The sequence below is a fragment of the Sturnira hondurensis genome, unplaced genomic scaffold (genome assembly GCF_014824575.4).
Source record: "Sturnira hondurensis isolate 20B ecotype Veracruz unplaced genomic scaffold, ASM1482457v3 Scaffold0002840, whole genome shotgun sequence".
In the NCBI taxonomy this organism is placed as follows: domain Eukaryota; kingdom Metazoa; phylum Chordata; class Mammalia; order Chiroptera; family Phyllostomidae; genus Sturnira; species Sturnira hondurensis.
In genome coordinates this window covers 5,307,888-5,326,615 of record NW_028075471.1, presented here as the reverse complement: position 1 = coordinate 5,326,615, position 18,728 = coordinate 5,307,888, and the positions used below count along the sequence as shown (strand labels likewise).

The window sequence follows — 18,728 nt, the reverse complement described above, 5'->3', positions numbered from 1 at the left end:
CTGCAACAAATGTTAAAGGCTTGCTTCAGGGAGAAGAAATAGAAAAAGAAAAAGAAAAAAACAGAAGAACACAGTCTAACAATAAAATGGTACTACATACATGTCCATCAATAATGTAAATAGCTTAAATGCTCCAACCAAAAGACAGGGGATGGATGAATAGACAAGAAAACAAAACCCATATATCTGCTACCTCCATATATCTACTGCCGCCAAGAGACCCATCTTAGATTGAAAGATACACACAGACTGAAACTAAAGGGTCAGAAAAAGATATTTTATACTAATGGAACAGAAAAAAATCTGGGGTAGCAGTACTTATATCTACAAAATAGACTTTAAAACCAAGGCTATAGTAAGAGACAAAGAAGGACACTACATAATAATAAAGAGAACAATCCAACAACAGGATATTACCTTAGTAAACATTTATGCACCCAACATAGAAGAACCTAAACATGTGAAGCAAATCTTGATGGACATAAAAGGAGAGAACAACAGAAATAAAGTCATAGTTGGGGATTTTAACACCCCTTTCACTTCAGTGGATAGATCTCCTAGGCAAAATATCAACAATGAGACAGCAACTTTAAACAACACACTAGATAAAATGAATGTAATTGATATCTTCAGAGAATTGCACCCCAAAGCAGTAGAATATACATACCTTTCAAGAGCATATGGAACTTTTTCTAGGATAAACCACATGCTAGGACACAAAACAAGTCTCAATACATTTAAGAAGATTAAAATCAAGTCAGACATCTTCTCTCACCACTTTGGTAGGAAACCAGAAATCAACCATAAGAAGAACACTGAAAAATATACAAAGATGTGAAAGCTAAATAACATGTTATTAAACAGTGAATGGGTGGGTATACAGGCGGACTCCCCGGTTGCTGCGCAGGGGTGGTTGCGCTCCCGGCCAACAGTTAGCCAGGAGGTTCCGCGACCGTGGCTGCTGGTGGGGCAGTGTGATCCAGAGATTAAAAAATGGACCAAGTGGATTTTTGTTTCTTGGACTTTGAAGAAACTATTCAAACCCTAATCAGAAGAGATAATTCACCTGGCATACCTGAAGCAATTGATAAAATCTTCATGGACATAGGAAATATCAACAGAAAATCAATGGCTGGGCTACCGGATGATCAGATTGAAGAAATGGCAATAAACCTGTGGAACTGGGCACTTTCCAAGAAAGTCAGTTTGGATGTAACTGGAGAGCAGAGAGCTAAATTACAGCACATGGCTTGCAAGATGATGTGCATGTGTGAAGACCCAGATGCTCCACAGGAAATTATTCACAGACGGATTTTGATGAATATGAAAACAGGAAAAGAATGGATAGATGTTGGAAATGGTATGATGGCTGATATGTTTTTTGAAGTTGCCATAAATGGTCTGGAGGAACTGTATGCCAAATTAATAGAAAATGGCCCTACTGAGCCCTCAGTGGCTGTACAGAAATGTGCTGTGGAGAAGGATCTTTTCAAAGTGCTTTCTTACCAAGCAGAGTCAGCAGTTATTCAAGGGGATTTTCCAAGAGCATCTACATGTATACTGCACTGCAAAGATATGTTGATGAGGGTCCCTAAAATGGTCAATTATCTTCTTGTTCTCTGTTACAACTTTGGAGTACAATCCCACATGGTGCATAAATATGATGAAAGCTGTTTCTGGCTCAGCCAAAGCTATGATATTGCGAGGATGGATGAGGTTTTCGTTGACCCTGAAATGATGGCTAAAGTCCTACGATTACTGGCCATTGTTTATTTCGATTGGGAAGGTGGAGGTAATTAGGATAAGGCTCTCAACGCTATAAACCTAACAAACGAGGAACATTTAAACTCAGCTGGGATTTACTTGAAGATCAAAATCCTCATGATGAGCAAAATAGCTAATGAAGAACTCATGGAAGCTGTCAAAAGCATACTGCATCTTGACGTGTCTGTAGACTTCTCTCTGAGCATTGCTAAACTGCTGATGGATCATGGAAGAGAATTTGTTGGGTTCAATTTCCTGAAGATCATCTGTGAACATTTTAAGTCATCGGAAGATGTCGGAAGAGCTTTACTCTTCCAAATTGAAGTACTTTTAGAAAGGAAAGAAGAAGAGCTTGCCAGGGAGAAGACTGAAGAAATCATCATAGGTCTGCAAATAGGAAGAAAATTTTCAACAGAATCAATAGGATATTTACACAACCTTCTGTGGAAGAAAGGTTCCCATTCTTTTCAGATCCAAAATTATCTTGAAACCCTAAACTGGTACTACTATTCCTTGAGAGTCTATGAATCAGATCAAATGGATGAGAATTTCCTAAACTGAAGAGGAACATGGCTTCTTGTTACCTGCATATGAAACAAGTTGAAAAGGCTAAAGGAGCAATGGAAGAAGCTGAAAAACTTGATCCTGGAAATATTTTCACTCAGTTTTATGTATTCAAGGTTGCAGTCTTGGAAGGCAACTGCAAAGCATCTTTCCAAGCAATTACCGCTTTCAAGGATACACTAATGTCTAAAGAGCTAGCAGAGACTGACTTACAGATGTTCATTCACATGGCAGGCTTTAGGCTTAGCTGCCCAGTTTGCTCTAGGGAATGGACAACAAGTTGTGGGAGAAAAGCTTTGGAATATTTAGCTATATGTTCAGAAGACCCAGAACAAGTCTTGGTAGCTGTAAAGTGCTTGTGCCGTCTTATTGTTCCAGAAGTTTCTGATGTGCAGGAATCTGAAAACAAAAAAAAAAAGGAAATTGATAGACTTTTGAGTGCCTTGAATACAGTACTCATGACATTTTCCCAGGCTTCTGTTACAAGAACTTCAATCTCACAAACAAGGATTAATGAAGCTCACTGGTTCAGAAAAATAGCTTGGAATTCAGCTGTGCAATCCAATAAAGAGCCACTGCTATTGAGAGAGTTTTTCATGCTTTCTTACAAGCTGTCCCTGTTTTGTCCTTCTGATGAAGTAGTTATGATTGCACAGAAAACATGTTTACTGATGGCAACTTCAGTTGATCTTGAGCAAGGGAGAAGAGCTCTAACGCCTTTTGAACAGGCCAGATTTCTGAATCATGCACTTGAACAGATCCATGAATGCAGAGACATCTGGACTGTCCTGAAACAAAAAGGGGACTTCTCCAATGATCCATGTGAGACATTGCTTCTGCTATATGAGTTTGAAATTAAAGCCAAAAGGAATGATCCATTATTGGAAAGCTTCCTGGAACCAGTGTAGGAACTGCCTCTGTTGGGAAGCAGAACACTAGAAACAGTTGCAGCTTTAGCATTGGAAATGCCTGCCTACTATCCTTCCATTGCTGTAAATGCCTTGAAGCGGGCTTTATGGATATACAGAAAGAAGGAAACACTGGATGTTATGAAATACAGCAACTGCATGTGCAGGTTGGTTAACCTGCTGGTGCCAGAGGGGTGCCAAAGGAAGATATCTGTCCCATAGAAGAACTTTGGAGCTTTTTTGATGACACTTTGAGCTTTCCTAGCTACACCGAAGGCTACCTGGAAATGGAAGTTCTCTGGCTGATGATCATATCCTGGAATACTGGAATATTCATGTTCAGCAGTGAAAAGTATCTGTCTGCTGAAAAGTGGTATGGCCTGTCACTGCATTTTGTTGACCACCTTGGCTCCCTCAAGAGAGTCTATGAAACTCAAATTCATGTTCTGTATGGTGAGCTGGTGCAAGCACTGGATAAAAAGAAAAGGTCTCACTATTTCATGAAGAAGAACTGAGGACTGCTGGAAGGAGGAGCATGGCCTGAGACGTTCAATGTTTCAATTATAGTTAAACTTTCTTTTCAGTTTTTGTATCTGTTTTCTCAGGCCCCATTTTCATGTAGTTAAATTGCATGTTCTAGAATAAAATCATAAAAAAACCCAGTGAATGGGTCAACAATGAGATCAAGGAGGAATTCAAGATACTTTGCAACAAATGAAAATGAGGACACAACCATCCAAAATCTATGGGACACTTGGAAAACAATCCTAAGAGGGAAATTCATAGCATTGCAGACCTATCTAAAAACAAAACCTCAAATAAAAAATTTAACTTCTTAAACAAACTTGAAAAGGAACAACAACAAAGCCCAGGAGGGCTTTGTTAGTAGAAGGAAAGAAATAATTAAGATCAGAGCAGGAACAAATGAAATAGAGTCTAAAAACAAGACACAAAAGATCAATGAATCCAAGAACTTGTTCCTTGAGAGGATATGCAAGATTGACAAACTTTTAACCAGATTCATCAAGAAAAAGAGAGAAAGGACCTAAATAAATGAACTCAGAAATAAAAGAGGAGAAATAATAATAGACACCAAATAAATACAAAGGAATGTAAGAAATTATTGTGAACAATTATATGCCAACTTACTGGACAACCTTGACAAAATGGATAAGTTCCTAGAAAAAGACAATCTTCCAAATATAAAGCAGGAAGAATCAGAGAATCTGAATAGACAGATTACAGCTAATGAAGTTGAAACAGTAATCAAAAGTCTCCCAATAAAAAAAAGTCCTGGACCAGATGGCTTGACAGGTGAATTTTACCAAACATTCTAAGAAGAACTAACACCTCTCCTTCTCAAACTAGTTGATAAAATTGAAGAGGAAGGAAGCCTCCCAAAATCATTTTTTGAGTCCAGCATTATCCTAATTCCAAAACCAGATAAAGATACAAAAAAGGAAGAAAATTATAGGCCAGTATCACTGATAAACATAGATGTGAAAATCCTCAACAAAATATTAGCAAACTGAAAATAGCAATGCATCAAAAAGATTATACACCATGATCAAATGGGATTTATTCTGGTAATACAAGGTTGCTACATTTGCAAATCAATAAATGTGATTCACCACATAAACAAAGTGAAGGATAAATACCACATGATTATATCAATAGATGCTGAAAAAGCTTTTGATAACATCTGGCACCCATTTATGATAAAAACTCAGCAAAGTGAGAATACATAGATCATACCTAAACATAATAAAGGCCATATGTGACAAACCCAATACCAGCATCATACTCATTGGGCAATAACTACAAGCATTCCCCTTAAGATCAGGAACAACACAGGGATGTCTACTTCCACCTATCTTATACAACATAGAACTGGACATCCTAGCTTTATAAATAGGACAAGAAGAAAAATAAAAGGCATCCAAGTTGGAAAAGAAGGAGCAAAACTTATGTTTATTCACAGATGACATGATACTGGACATAAAGAACCCCAAAGACTCCACCAAGAGACTACTAGAACTGATAAATTAATTACCATATTTTTCGGGCCATAGGATACACCCAGATTTTATAGGAGGAAAATAGGGAAAAATTTTAAGCAAAAAAATGTTGTAAAATATTTTAATAACATAAATAACATAATATTTCACCAATGTAAACAGAACTCAAAAGCAGCATTAACAACCATTATTCTTCCTAAATTTGCAGGGGGCAGGTTGACAGGGAGTGCATCTTAAGTCTGAAAAATATGCTAAACAAATTAGCAGGATACAAAGTTAATATCCAGAAATCAGCTATACTTTTATATGACAATAATGTACTAAAAGAAAGGGAAATTAATAAAATAATCTCATTCACAATTTATATTCACAAAAAGAATAAAATACCTAGAAGTAAACCTAACCAAGGATGTAAAAGACCTGTACATGGAAAATTATAAGACACTGAATAGAGAAATTGAAGAAGATACATATAAGTAGAAGCACATACTATGTTTATGGATAGGAAGAATTAACATCATTAAAATATTCATACTACCCAAAGCAATTTACAGATTCAATGCAATTCCTTGCAAAATTCTAATGATGTATTTCACAGAACTAGAACAAATATTTAAAAAATTTATATGGAACCGCACACGGCCCCACATAGCAACAGCAGTCCAAAAAAAAGAACAAAGTTGGAGGAATCACACTACTGAATATCAAACTATACTACAAGGCCGTAGTAATCAAAACAGCCTAATACTGACATATAAACAAACATAGATCAATGGAACAGAATAGAGAGCCCAGGAAGAAATGCATACCTTTATAGTCAGTTAATATTTAACAGAGGAAGCAAGCATATTAAAATGGTCTAAATAGTCTATTCAATAAATGGTGTTGGGAAAATTGGACAGATACATGCAGAAAAATGAAACAAGACCACCTTCTTATATCACATACAAGAATAAATTCAAAATGGATCAAAGACTTAAACGTTAGACCCAAAACCATAAAATCCTAGAAGAAAACATAGGCAGCAAAATGTCAGACATTACTAGTAGAAATTTTTTATCAGATATATCTCCCCAGTCAAGGGATATGAAAGAAAAAATAAAGTAACAGGACGTCATCAAACTAAAAAGTTTTGGCACAACAAAGGAAATTCTCAATGAAATACAAAGACAACCCACAGAATGGGACAACATATTCGCAAATATATCTGATAAGGGATTAATATCCAAAATTTATAAAGTACTTACAAAACTCAACACCAAATAAACAAATAACCCAATTAAACAATGAGCAAAGGATCTGAAAAGATACTTCTCCAAAGAGGATATACAGATGGCCAATAAACATATGAAAAGATACTCAAGGTCATTAATCATCAGAGAAATGCAAATAAATTCCACAATTAGATACCATCTCACACATGTCAGAATGGCCATCATTATTAAATCAAAAAACAACAAGTGTTGGCAAGGATTTGGAGAAAGGGGAATGCTTTTGCACCATTGGTGGGAATGTAGACTGGTGCAACCACTGTGGAAACCAGTATAGAGATGCCTCAAAAAATTAAAAATGGATCTGCCTTTGATCCAGCAATCCTACTTCTGGGAATACATCTGAAGGAACCCAAAACACTAATTTGAAAGAACATAAGAACCCCCATGACTATTACAGCATTATTTACAATTGCTAAGATATGGAGGTAGCCCAAATGTGTTTCAATAGATGAGTAGATAAAACAACTATGGAACATTTACATGATGGAATTGTACTTGGCCATAAAAAAGAAAATTTTACCTTTTGCAATAGTATGGATGGACCTGGAGAATGTTAACCTAAGTGAAATAAGCCAGTCAGAGAAAAACAAATACCATATGATTTCACTCATATGTGGAATCTAATGAGTGAACTGAATAACAAGAAAAGAGAGACAGACTCATAGATGGAGAGCATAACAGCTAGTAGAAGGATTGACCCAAAAAAAAGGACTCATGGACATACACAATAGAATGGTGATTGCTGGGGGGAGGAGGGTATAAGGGGACTAAATGGCAAGAGCAAAAATATAATAAAAATTATATATATGTATACACACACAAAAACGTTTTGAAAAGTAAAAAAACAAGAAGAAGAAAGAGTCAATGACCTGGAGGATAGGACAAATGAAATTATTCAGTCTGAGGAGTAAAAAGAAAAAGAATGAAAAAGAGTGAAGAAAACCAATAGAAGTTATGGGACACAATGAAGGAAAACAATATTTTCCTTATGGGAATTCCAGAATTTGAAGAGAAAGAAGAAAGGACATAAACTGTATTTAAAACAGTAATTCCTAAAAATGTTCCAAATGTAGGGCGAGAAATAAATACCCAGTTCAAGAAGCTCAAAGGATCTCAAATAGGTGTAACCTGAGTAGGGCTGCACAGAGACACATCATAATTAAATTGTCAGAAGTCATAGAACAAATTTTAAAAACAGCAAGAGAAAAAAGAGAACTTACATACCAGGGAATCCCCATAAGACTCTCAGATTTCTTAACAGAAATTTTTTTCATGCCAGAAAAGAATGTGATGACATACTCAAAATATTGAAAGAAAAAAAAAAACACTGTCAGCCAAGGATACTTAACCTGGGAAGCAGTTTTTCAGAAATAAAAGAGGGATAAAGATTTTTTAAAAAAACCTGAGGGAATTCATTACCATGAATGAGCCCTGCCTTAAAAGAAATGCTAAAGTTCTTTGAGTAAAAATGAAGGACACTAATTATCATTATAAAAACATAAGAAGGCAATATAAAACTCACTGGTAATGCTAAAAATATAGAATTGGATTATGTAACAAGGTAATGGTGCTGTATAACTCATTTACAATGCTAGTTTAAAAGTAAAAAAATAAATGTAGGAGAATAACCCTAACTATAATAATATTATTAGTTACACTGTATAAAAAATATGTAAATTATTCCAGCCAAGATGGAGGCATAGGGAGATATGCTTTGCTTACTCATGCAACCAAAAGGAGGACAACAAATTTAAAAACAAAAAAACTACCAGAACTGCCAGAAAATCAAACTATAAAGAAGTCTGACAACCAAGGAGTTAAAGAAGAAATATTCATCCAGACTGGTAGGAGGGGCAGAGATGGGTGCCAGGGAAGAAAGGACATGGGGCAAGGTGACAGACCAGGTGGGGGAGGGGCTAGGTAGCAACCCCAAAGTCCCACCTTAGCATGTGGGTAAGCCAAGAGGAACAACTGGGGGGCAAGACTGACCACACAACCCAAGGTTCCAACAAGGGAAACTAAAATCTTCAAACCTCTTGCTGTAAAGACCTGTGGGAGTTGCATAGGTGGGAGAAACTCCCAGCCTCACAGGAGAGTTTGTTGAAGAGACCCACAGGGTCCTAGAACATACACAAACCCACCCACCTGGAAATCAGCATAGGAAAGGCCCAATTTGCTTGTGGGTAGTGGAAGAAGTGACTGAAAGTGGGGCAAGAGCTAAGCAAGTGGAATTGTTCACTCTCTCACCCCTCCCTCACATAAAGTTCCACAACAAAGCAAAGTGGCTTTCCCCACGCTGGCAAATACCTACAGCTCTACCCCATACAATGTAACAGGTTGGCCAACACAAAGAAATATGGCCCAAATAAAAGGACAGATCAAAACTCCAGAAAAAGAACTAAGAGATAAAAAGATAGCCAACCTATTAGATGCAGAGTTTATAACACTGATAATCAGGATGCTCACATAAATAATTGAATATAGATGCAAAATACAAACAGAAGTGAAGGCTATGCAAGGTGAAACAAAGAAAAATATACAAGGAACCAACAATGAAGGGAAGGAATCTGGGACTCAAATCAATGGTGTGGAACAAAAGGAAGAAATAAACATTCAACTGGAACAGAATGAAGAGACAAGAGTACAAAAAAATGAGGAGAGGCTTAGGAACCTCTGGGACAATTTTAAATATTCCAACATCCAAATCATAGGGGTGCCAGAAGAAGAGGAAGAGCAAGAAAGTGAAAACTTATTTGAAAAAATAATGGAGGGAAACTTCCCCAGTCTGGTGAAGTAATAGATTTCCAGGAAGACCAGGAAGTTCAGACAGCCCCAGAGAAATTGGACCCAAGGAGTAAAACATCATAATTAAATTACACAAGATTTAAGATAAGGAGAAATTTTTTTTAATTTTAATTTTTATTTAATTCTTGTTCAAATACAGTTTTCTGTCTTATATAGGAGAGTATTTTAAAGGCAGCAAAAGAAAAGGAGAGAGTTACCTACAAAGGAGTTCCCGTAAGACTATCAGCTGATTTCCCAAAAGAAACTTTATAAGCAACAAGGTGTTGGAAAGAAGCATTCCAAGTCATGAAAGGCAAGGACCTATATACAAGATTACTCCATCCAGCAACACTATCATTTAGAATGGAAGGGCAAATAAATTGCTTCCAAGATAAGGTAAAATTAAAGGAGTTGATCATCACCAAGCCGTTATGATATGAAAAGTTTAAGTCCCTTTTAACTTTTAGGGACTTATCTAAGAAAAAGAAAATCAAAACTATGAACAGCAAAATGATAACAAACACAACTATCAATAACTGAACCTAAGAAAAAAGAAAAACAAAGGAAGCAAAGTAGAACAGGAACAGAATCACAGAGATGCAGTACATATGTGGGATTATCAGTGGGGAGAGGTTGGGGGAAAATGGCAGAAAAGATACAAGGAATAAGAAGCATAATTGATAGGTACAAAATAGATAGGGGAAGGTTAAGCATAGTATGGGAAATGGAGAAGCCAGAGAACTAATATGTACAACCCATGGACACGAACTAAGGGGGTACAGGGGGAATACTGTTGGGAGGGCAAATGCAGGGTGGAGATAGATAAAGGGGAGAAAAAATGGAACAACTGTAATAGCATAATCAATAAAATACACCAAAAAAGAAAAATATGTAAATTATAACATCAATAACCTATAACATGATAGGAGAAGTAAAAATCTAAAGCTTAGGAATTCTATTTAAGTTATTAGTGTAAAATAGGGTGCTGTAATTTTAAAATGTTTTAGGTAAGCTTCATGATAAACACACATAAAAAATCTATAGTAATCACACAAAAGAGCATGATAAAGAAGCCAAAATATAGTTATACTGTGAGACATCACAATACAAAGACAGCAAGATAAGAAACAAGCAACCAAAAAACAATTAACAAAATGTCAATAGTAAGCCCTTGCTTATCAATAATTACTTTAAATGTAAATGGATTAAATTCTTCAATCAAAAGATAGAATAGCTAAATGGATAAAAAACAAGATCCAGCCCTGGCTGGCATAGCTCAATGGATTGAGCACGGGCCTGCGAACCAGAGGATCACGGTTCGATTCCCAGTCAGGGCACATGCCTGGGTTGCAGGCCAGTTCCCTGCAGGCCAACTCCCAGCAGGGGACACACAAAAGGCAACCATGCATTGATGTTTCTCTCTCTCTCCTTCCCCTTTAAAGGTAAATAAATAAAATCTTTAAAAAAAAAAAAAACAAGATCCAACAATATGCTTTCTACAAAACTCACCTTAGCCTTAAATACACAAACTGAGATTGAAGATATAGGAAAAGCATCTGAAACAAATGATAACCAAATTAAAGTAGACTTTAAAATAAAAATTGATTAAAAAGAAACAAATACGGTTATTTCATAATGATAAATGGGTCAATTCATCAAGAAGATATAACAATTGAAAAAATTATGCACCCAACATTTGAGCACCTAAATACATAAAGCTAAATCTAACAGGTCTGAAAGGAGAAATAAACAGCAATACAATAAGAGTGAGGACTTTAATACTTCAATCTCCACAATACATATGTCATCCAGTCAGAGAATCTATAAAGGAACAGCACACTTGAACAATGCTACAAACCAGGAGACTTATCAGACTTGTGTAGACCATTCTATCTGATAACAGCAGAAAACATAATCTTCTCAAATACACAGGGAACATGGATAGTTATGTTTGGCTACAAAACAAGTCTTAGCAAATTCAAGGAGATTGATTATTTACCAATCACACTTCTGACCACAATGATATGAAACTAGAAATCAATAACAAGAATAAAATTGAAAAATTAATACATACATGAAAATTAAACAACACTCTCATGAATAACCAACAGATCAAAGAAATTAAAGACCAAACAAAAATGGAACACAACATACCAAAAGGTGTGGGACTCAGCAAAGGAGGTTGTAAGAGGGAAGTGCATAGCAATAAATTCCTTCCTTAAGAAGCAAGAAAGATCCCAAATAGGAACCATAACTATGCTTTAAGGAACTAGAAAGTTAAGAACAAACTGAGTCCAAAGTTAGCAGAAAGAAGGATATAGTAAAGATCAGAGCAGAAATAAATGAAATAGAGAACAGTAAAACAATAGAAAAGATTAACCAAACTGAGTTGGTTTTCTGTGAAGATAAACAAAATTGACACATTGGCTAGATCAACCAAGGGAAAATGACAGGACCTAAATCAACAAAAATGTAAATGAAAAAGGGAGACATTGCAACTGATACCACAGGAAGAATCATAAGAGGCTACTATAAACAACTATATACCAAAAACTGATAACCTAGAAGAAATGGAAAACTTCTTAGAAATGTTCAAACTATCAAGACTGAATCAGGAAGAAATAGAAAGTCTGAATAGACTAATTATTAGTGAGAACATTGAATTAACTAATCCAAAATCTCCCAACACATAAAAGCCCAGGCCCAGATGGCTTCACTGGTGAATTTTACCAAACATCTAAAAAATTAACACCAGTTCTTCTCAGACTCTTCCAAAATTGAAGAGGAGGTAACACTTCAAAGTCATTTTATGAAGCCAGCATCACCCTGATAGCGCAGCCAGAAAAGGCTGCTAGCAGAAAGAAAACTACAGACCAACATCCCTGATCAATACATGTGCAAAGGTTCTTAATAAAATACTAGCAAACTGAATTTAGCTCATTAAAAGTATCATTCACCTTGATCAGTGAGATTTATACCTGGGATACAGAAATGTTTCAACATACATAAATCAGTGTGATATATCATATTAATAGAAAGAAAGAAAGAAAAATTGTATGATCATTTCAGTAGATGCAGAAAAAGCAGTTCTGGGTATTTCACTGCAAGCATCTTTGCCACAAGCATTTTCACCACAAACATTTTTGCTGTACATAATTGTCCATAAGGCAATTTTGTTGTAAAACATAAAATAATTAGTTGATAGTTTGGTTTCATTTTCTCTGTTGACAAAGTTTTTGCAGTACTCCCCTTTTTATAGTAAATCTGTGTTAGCCAGATTGCATACTGTTATCCATTAACAATGTTCTCACAATGGTCCTGTTGTTGTACAAATCTTAACCAAATATCATACGATACTTCATTGATGAAGTTCTCACAATAGTTCCAATTTCATATTATATAAACTTGCTCAGATTGCATACTATAATTCATTGACAAAGTTCTCATGATACTTCCATTTTATATTATGTAAAACTCAGTCACTTTGTATACTATATTAGAAAATGATAACATCAGTTTTTCCAAAATTTTCAATGAGCACAGTCATCCCTCCCACCCATCAAAACCTAAAGTTTAACAGGCTGTATAAAATGTGAAAAAGGCATCTAATTCAGTCTTTCAGAGCATCAATTATGTATTCTTTAGTTGGAAATTGATACCTCTCTTAATGAAGAAAGACATTTTAGTAAAAGAAGTGAAAAGTGATATACTGAATAAGACAAAAAATGTTCATTAATATGAATGAAAGATTTCAAAGACAATGTATTTTTATTTTTCACAATAAAATATTTAATTTTAATACTTTTTGTTTCATTATGTCATTTTTAACGTTCCTGGGGGGTTTTGTTCTTTTCTTTTTTACAGTGAAATTGCCTTGTGTCCAATCAGATATGTAGCTAAATGTTTGTGGCAAAATGCTTCTGTCAAACCTGCTTGCAGCAAACTTGTCTATACCTGAACTACTGCACATGGAAAACGCATGACAAAATCAGCATCCACTCATGATTTTTAAAAAACCTCTTAACAAATTAGGTATAGAAAAAATGTACCTCAATATAATAAAATTCATATATTTTAAGCCCATAGCTAATTTCATTCTCAGTGGGGAAAGGTCAAAAGCTTTTCCTCTAAGATCAACAACAAAACAATCGTGTTCACTATCACTACTTCTAGTCAACATAGTAGTGGAAGTCCTTGCCAGAGAGTCAGGCAAGAAAAAGCAATAAAAGATATAAAAATCTAAAGGAAACTGAAAAATTGTGTCTATTTGCAGATAACATGATTTTATATACATAATATCCCCCAAAATCCCATGAAAAAAAACTATTAGATCTAGTCAACAAATTTAGTAAAGTCGTAGGATACAAAAATTACATAAAAATCAGTAGCATTTATATATGGTGTAAAAGAAATAAATCAGTCTCATTTACAATAGCATCAAAAAATAATAAAATACTCCCTGGCTGGTGTAGCTCAGTGGATTGAGCAAGGGACTGCGAACCAGAGTATCGGGGTTCAATTCCCAGTCAGGGCACATGCCTGGGTTGCAGGCCAGTTCCCAGCAGGGGACTCACAAGAGACAACCATACATTGTTATCTCTCTCCCTATCTCCTTCCTCTTTCCCCTCTAAAGATAAATAAATAAAATCTTAAAAAATGTTAAAAAATAATAAAATACTTAGGGATAAACTTAACCAAGGAGTTGAAAGATCTTTATTATGAAAAATATAAGACAATGTTGAAAGAAATCAAAGAAGGCACAAATGAAAAGGTTTCTCATGTTCATGGATTGGAAGAATTAAAATCTTAACTTGTCCATACTGCCAAAAAGCCCTCTATATATCCAGTACAATTCTTATCAAGATTCCAATGGTGTTTTTTATAGAAGTAGAAAAAAAACAATCCTAAAATTTATTTGGAACAACAAAAATATCTCTGAATAGCCAAAGCAGTTCTGAGAAAGAAACAAAGCAGAGCCCTGGCTGTGTAGATCAGTTGGTTAGAGTGTCACCCCAATACACCAAGGTTGCAGGTTCAGTCCCTAGTCAGGGCACATGCAAGCATCAACCAATGAATGCATAAATAAGTGGAACAACGCATCAGTGTTTCTAGTTTTTCTTCCTCTTTCTCTCCCTACCTTTCCTGTCACTCTCTAAAAAATCAGTAAATAAATTAAAAATTAAAAATAAAAGAACAACAAAGTGGGAGGCATCATACTTCCCAATTTCAAGCTATACTATAAATTTATAGTATTCAAGAGAATATGGTACCATCATAAAACAGATCAGATAGATCAATAGAATAGGCAGATAGATCAATAGAACGTAATTTAGAGCCAAGAAATAAATGCAAGCATGTATGTCAACTAATATTTGATTTGGGAGCCAAGAATACTCAATGGGACAAAAAAAGTCCTTTTGATAAATAATGTGGGAAAATTGGATATTCACATGTAAAAGAATGAAACTAGATTTCCTATCTTACACAACTCATAAAATTAACTTGAAATGGATTAAAGACTTAAACATAAGACCTAAGACTATGAAACTCCTTGAAGAAAACATAGGAGAAAAGCCACTTAACATGGGCCTTGGCAATGATTATTTTTTATATGACGCCTAACACATAAGCAACAAAATTTTTAAAAAATGGAACATCAAACTAAAAACCTTATACACAACAAAAGAAACAAATCAACAAAGTCAAAACACAACATATGGAATAGAAAAAAAATATTTGCAAACCATGTATCGGATAAGGAGCTAATATCCAAAATATATAAAGAACTAATTCAACTCAATAGCAAAAACTAATACAAATAATCCAATGTAAATATGGCCAAAATACTTTCTAGACATTTGCAAAGAAGACATGAAAAGCTGACAGGCACATAAAAGGGTGCTCAACATCTGTATTCATCAGGGAAATGTAAATCAAAACCACAATAAGTGAAGTGGGATATCACTTCATGCCTGTTAGGATGACATAGCAAATGCTAGTAAGGATGTGAAGAGAAGGGAACCCTTGTACACTGTTGGTGGGATTGTAAAGTTTTACAGCCACTATGAAAAACAGTATGGAGAATCTGCAAAAAAATTAAAAATAGAACTACCATATGATCCAGCAGTGTCACTTCTGGGAATATATCCAGAGGAAATGCAAACACTAACTCAAAAGATATTTGCATTCCCATGTTCTGAGCAGCATTATTTGCAATAGCCAAGACGTGGAAATAACCTAAGTTTTCATCAATACACAAATGGACACAGATGCTGTGTATCAAGGTGATTTACAGTTTCACATATCATACACACAATGGAATATTACTCAGCTATTAAAAATGAGGATATACTGCTATTTGTAACATTGATAGACCTTGAGGGCATATGCTAAGCAAAATATGTCAGACAAAGACCAATACTGTATGATCTCACTTATACATGGAATCTAAAATAACAACAAACTGGAAAATAATAAAAAGGAAAACTTTATATGTCTCACTGTTAGAAAACCAATGTAAATTTTCCAAAAATAAAATGTAACCATAAGAATAAATATACTGAAAACAAAACAATATTTTTTACCTATAGTAACTCACTTAATCCTCAGATGGATATATAACTGCCATTTTTCTCAAAAAGCTGAGGCTCAAAAAGATCTATGCAACTTGCTTATAGTTACTGAGCTAGTGAATGGGAAAGCAAGACCCAAACCCAATTATAGTTAGTTCTCTACTGTACAACCTCCCTGCCTTTGCCTCGGCCCGTTCTCTCACCTCACAGCCATGTGATGGGAATCTCCTGAAAGCCCAGAACAGATATGCAGGTTTAGTTGCACAGATGGTAGTCCCAACTGCCTGCCTTCCCTATCCACACAGCGTCACTATTCAGCCCATTTGGTTTCTAAGGATGAAGTGACAACTTTGTTGGTGATGGGAATTGCTTTGCTCTCTATTTCCTGTCCCAATAGGCTGAAGGATGCTGAGGGGATGACAGCCTTAGGGAGCAAAGGCTCACAGGAGCAGCCTCTGGAGGGGTATTCTGACCAGCTTAGTCCAGAGGTCTCTCTGAACTGTGTACCGCAGAGTGCTCTCCAGCCCCACACCAGGACCCCAGCCCAGGGTTCCAGTCCCAGGAAGAGAAGTCACCATAACTTCTGGCTGTAAAAACTGCTGATGGGAGTGTGGATGAGTGATATGGAGGCTTCTGAAGTCCCAGGCAGTTCTCTTAAAGAGCCCATGCACAGAATTATTCAGACTTGTTCCCTCTGAGCTCCAATGCTGGGGCAGCAACTTGAAAGGCACCAGGGAAGTATGGGGAGGAACTAAATTTCCTGGCATCAGGGGAAGATTTGGAGAGTCAGCTTTTTGCCAGACAGAAGTGCTGGCAGAGGCCATTGTTCCTTTTCTGAGACATCTCCTTACCCAATAGAGCCAGTAGGCAGGTGCCAAAGCTGAATCTCCGTTAACCTGGCTCCCACTGTTCACCCCACCCCTGTGATTTCCTGAGACCTTGCCCCACCCGATTTGCAGGTCCACCCAAGCAATTTCCAGTGACTTTTCCATACAAACTGCCTAACTTGGCTCCTGCTACAGATTTTCCTAAAAATCTCTCAAAGTTTCACAAACTGAAAACAAGTAGCATAAGGCTTTGGCATGCACCATTCCTCTTGCTAAGTATCCCCAGGCCCAGACACTAGTGGCAGCTGGCCTTGGTTCACAGCTTGGCCTCCCCTGGGCAACTTCAAGTTCAGCACCAGCAGCCATCTGCAGATCACTCTGTTGCCCCAGGCAGGGCACAGGTGATGGCTAACCTTGTACCTTCTAGGAGGCCAAGAGCCAGGGTATCCAGTGGACAGCTTCAGACTATGCTGAATTACAACCCTGCTACCTACATGAGTAATACAATCAAAGGTAAGACTTGGTGAGCATCAGAGCCTCACTGAAGCAAGTCCTTCTCTGTAGAGTCAGCTCCTGCACAGCAGCTCCTCCACTGTAGTCACAGTGAGTCCTTGCAGCCTATTGGCCTGGGAGCCATATTTTCCCAATGACGCTAACAGCAATCAAGGCTTAACTGCAACTAGAGAGTGCACACTACCTACACAGAGGAGCACCTGGAGTTTCCAGCTCAAATGACTAGGGAGGCTGCACCACTGGGCCCTACAGGACACCTACTACACAAGTCCAATCTACCATGTCCAGGAGACATAGCAGCTTTACCTAGTACACAGAAACAAACCTAGAAAAGCAGCCAAAATGCAGAGACAAAGAAACATGTCCCAGATGAAAGAACAGAAGGCATCTCCAGAAAAAGAACGAAATGAAATGGAGGCAAACAAAACTACTACATACAGAGATCAGAACAATGGTTATTTGTTCCTTTAGCAAAGCATGCTCAAGGAACTTAGAACTTCAACAGCATGAGAAAAAATACAAATCATAAAAAGAACCAATCAGAAATGAAGGGTACACTAACTGAAGTGAAGAATAATGTACAAAGAATCAGCAGTAGAATAGATAAAACGGAGAAGCAAATCAGTGATTAGGAATATGAGGAAGAAAAAACACTCAATTGGAACAGCAAAACGAAAAAGGAAACCAAAAAAATGACAATAGTATAAGGAGCCTCTGGGACAACTTCAAGTGTACAAAGATTCACATTATATGGGTGCTGGAAGGAGAAAATAGAGAACAAGGAATTGAAAACCTATTTTAAAAAATAATGAAAGAAACCCTTCCTAACCTAGGGAAGAAAATAGACCTACAAGTTCAAGAAATACCGAGAGTCCCAAACAAGATGACCCCAAAGATGCCCATATCGAGACACATTGTAAATGCCAAAGGTTAAAGAAAAATAGAGCTTCTTTTTTGCAATAGGTTTGCCCCTAGAACACAGGTGTCAAGAAAACCACCACTCAATCAAAGCCAAAATGAGAAAGGAAAAGATTTACATCAACATGGTAATAATTTGGACATGTACATTCCAGCAAGTCTACCACTACTGGCCATCTGATCTACAAATGTGGTGGGATTGACAAAAGAACCATCAAAAAATTAAGAAGGAGGCTGCTGAGATGGGGAAGGGCTCCTTCACATGTGACTGGGTCTTGAATAAACAGAAATCTGAACAGGAGTATGGTACCACCGTTGATATCTGTGGAAATTCAAAACCAGAAACTATTATGTGACCATCACTGATGCCCCAGGACACAGAGACTTTATCAAAAATATGATTACAGGCACATCTCAGGCTGACTGTGCTGTCCTGATTGTTTCTGCCAGTGTTGGTGAGTTTGAAGCAGGGATCTCCAAGAATGGGAAGACCCATGAGCATGCCCTTGTGGCTTATGCGCTGGGTGTGAAACAGCTGATTGTTGGTGTTAACAAAATGGATTCCACTGAGCCTCCCTACAGCCAG

General features: G+C 36.6%; 1 protein-coding gene across 4 annotated transcripts in view; it reads left to right on the top strand.

The window, feature by feature from the left end:
* CFAP20DC (CFAP20 domain containing) overlaps nt 1-18,728 on the top strand; it is a 255,270-nt gene that overhangs the window by 92,841 nt on the left and 143,701 nt on the right. The gene's annotated exons all lie outside the window — the stretch shown is intronic.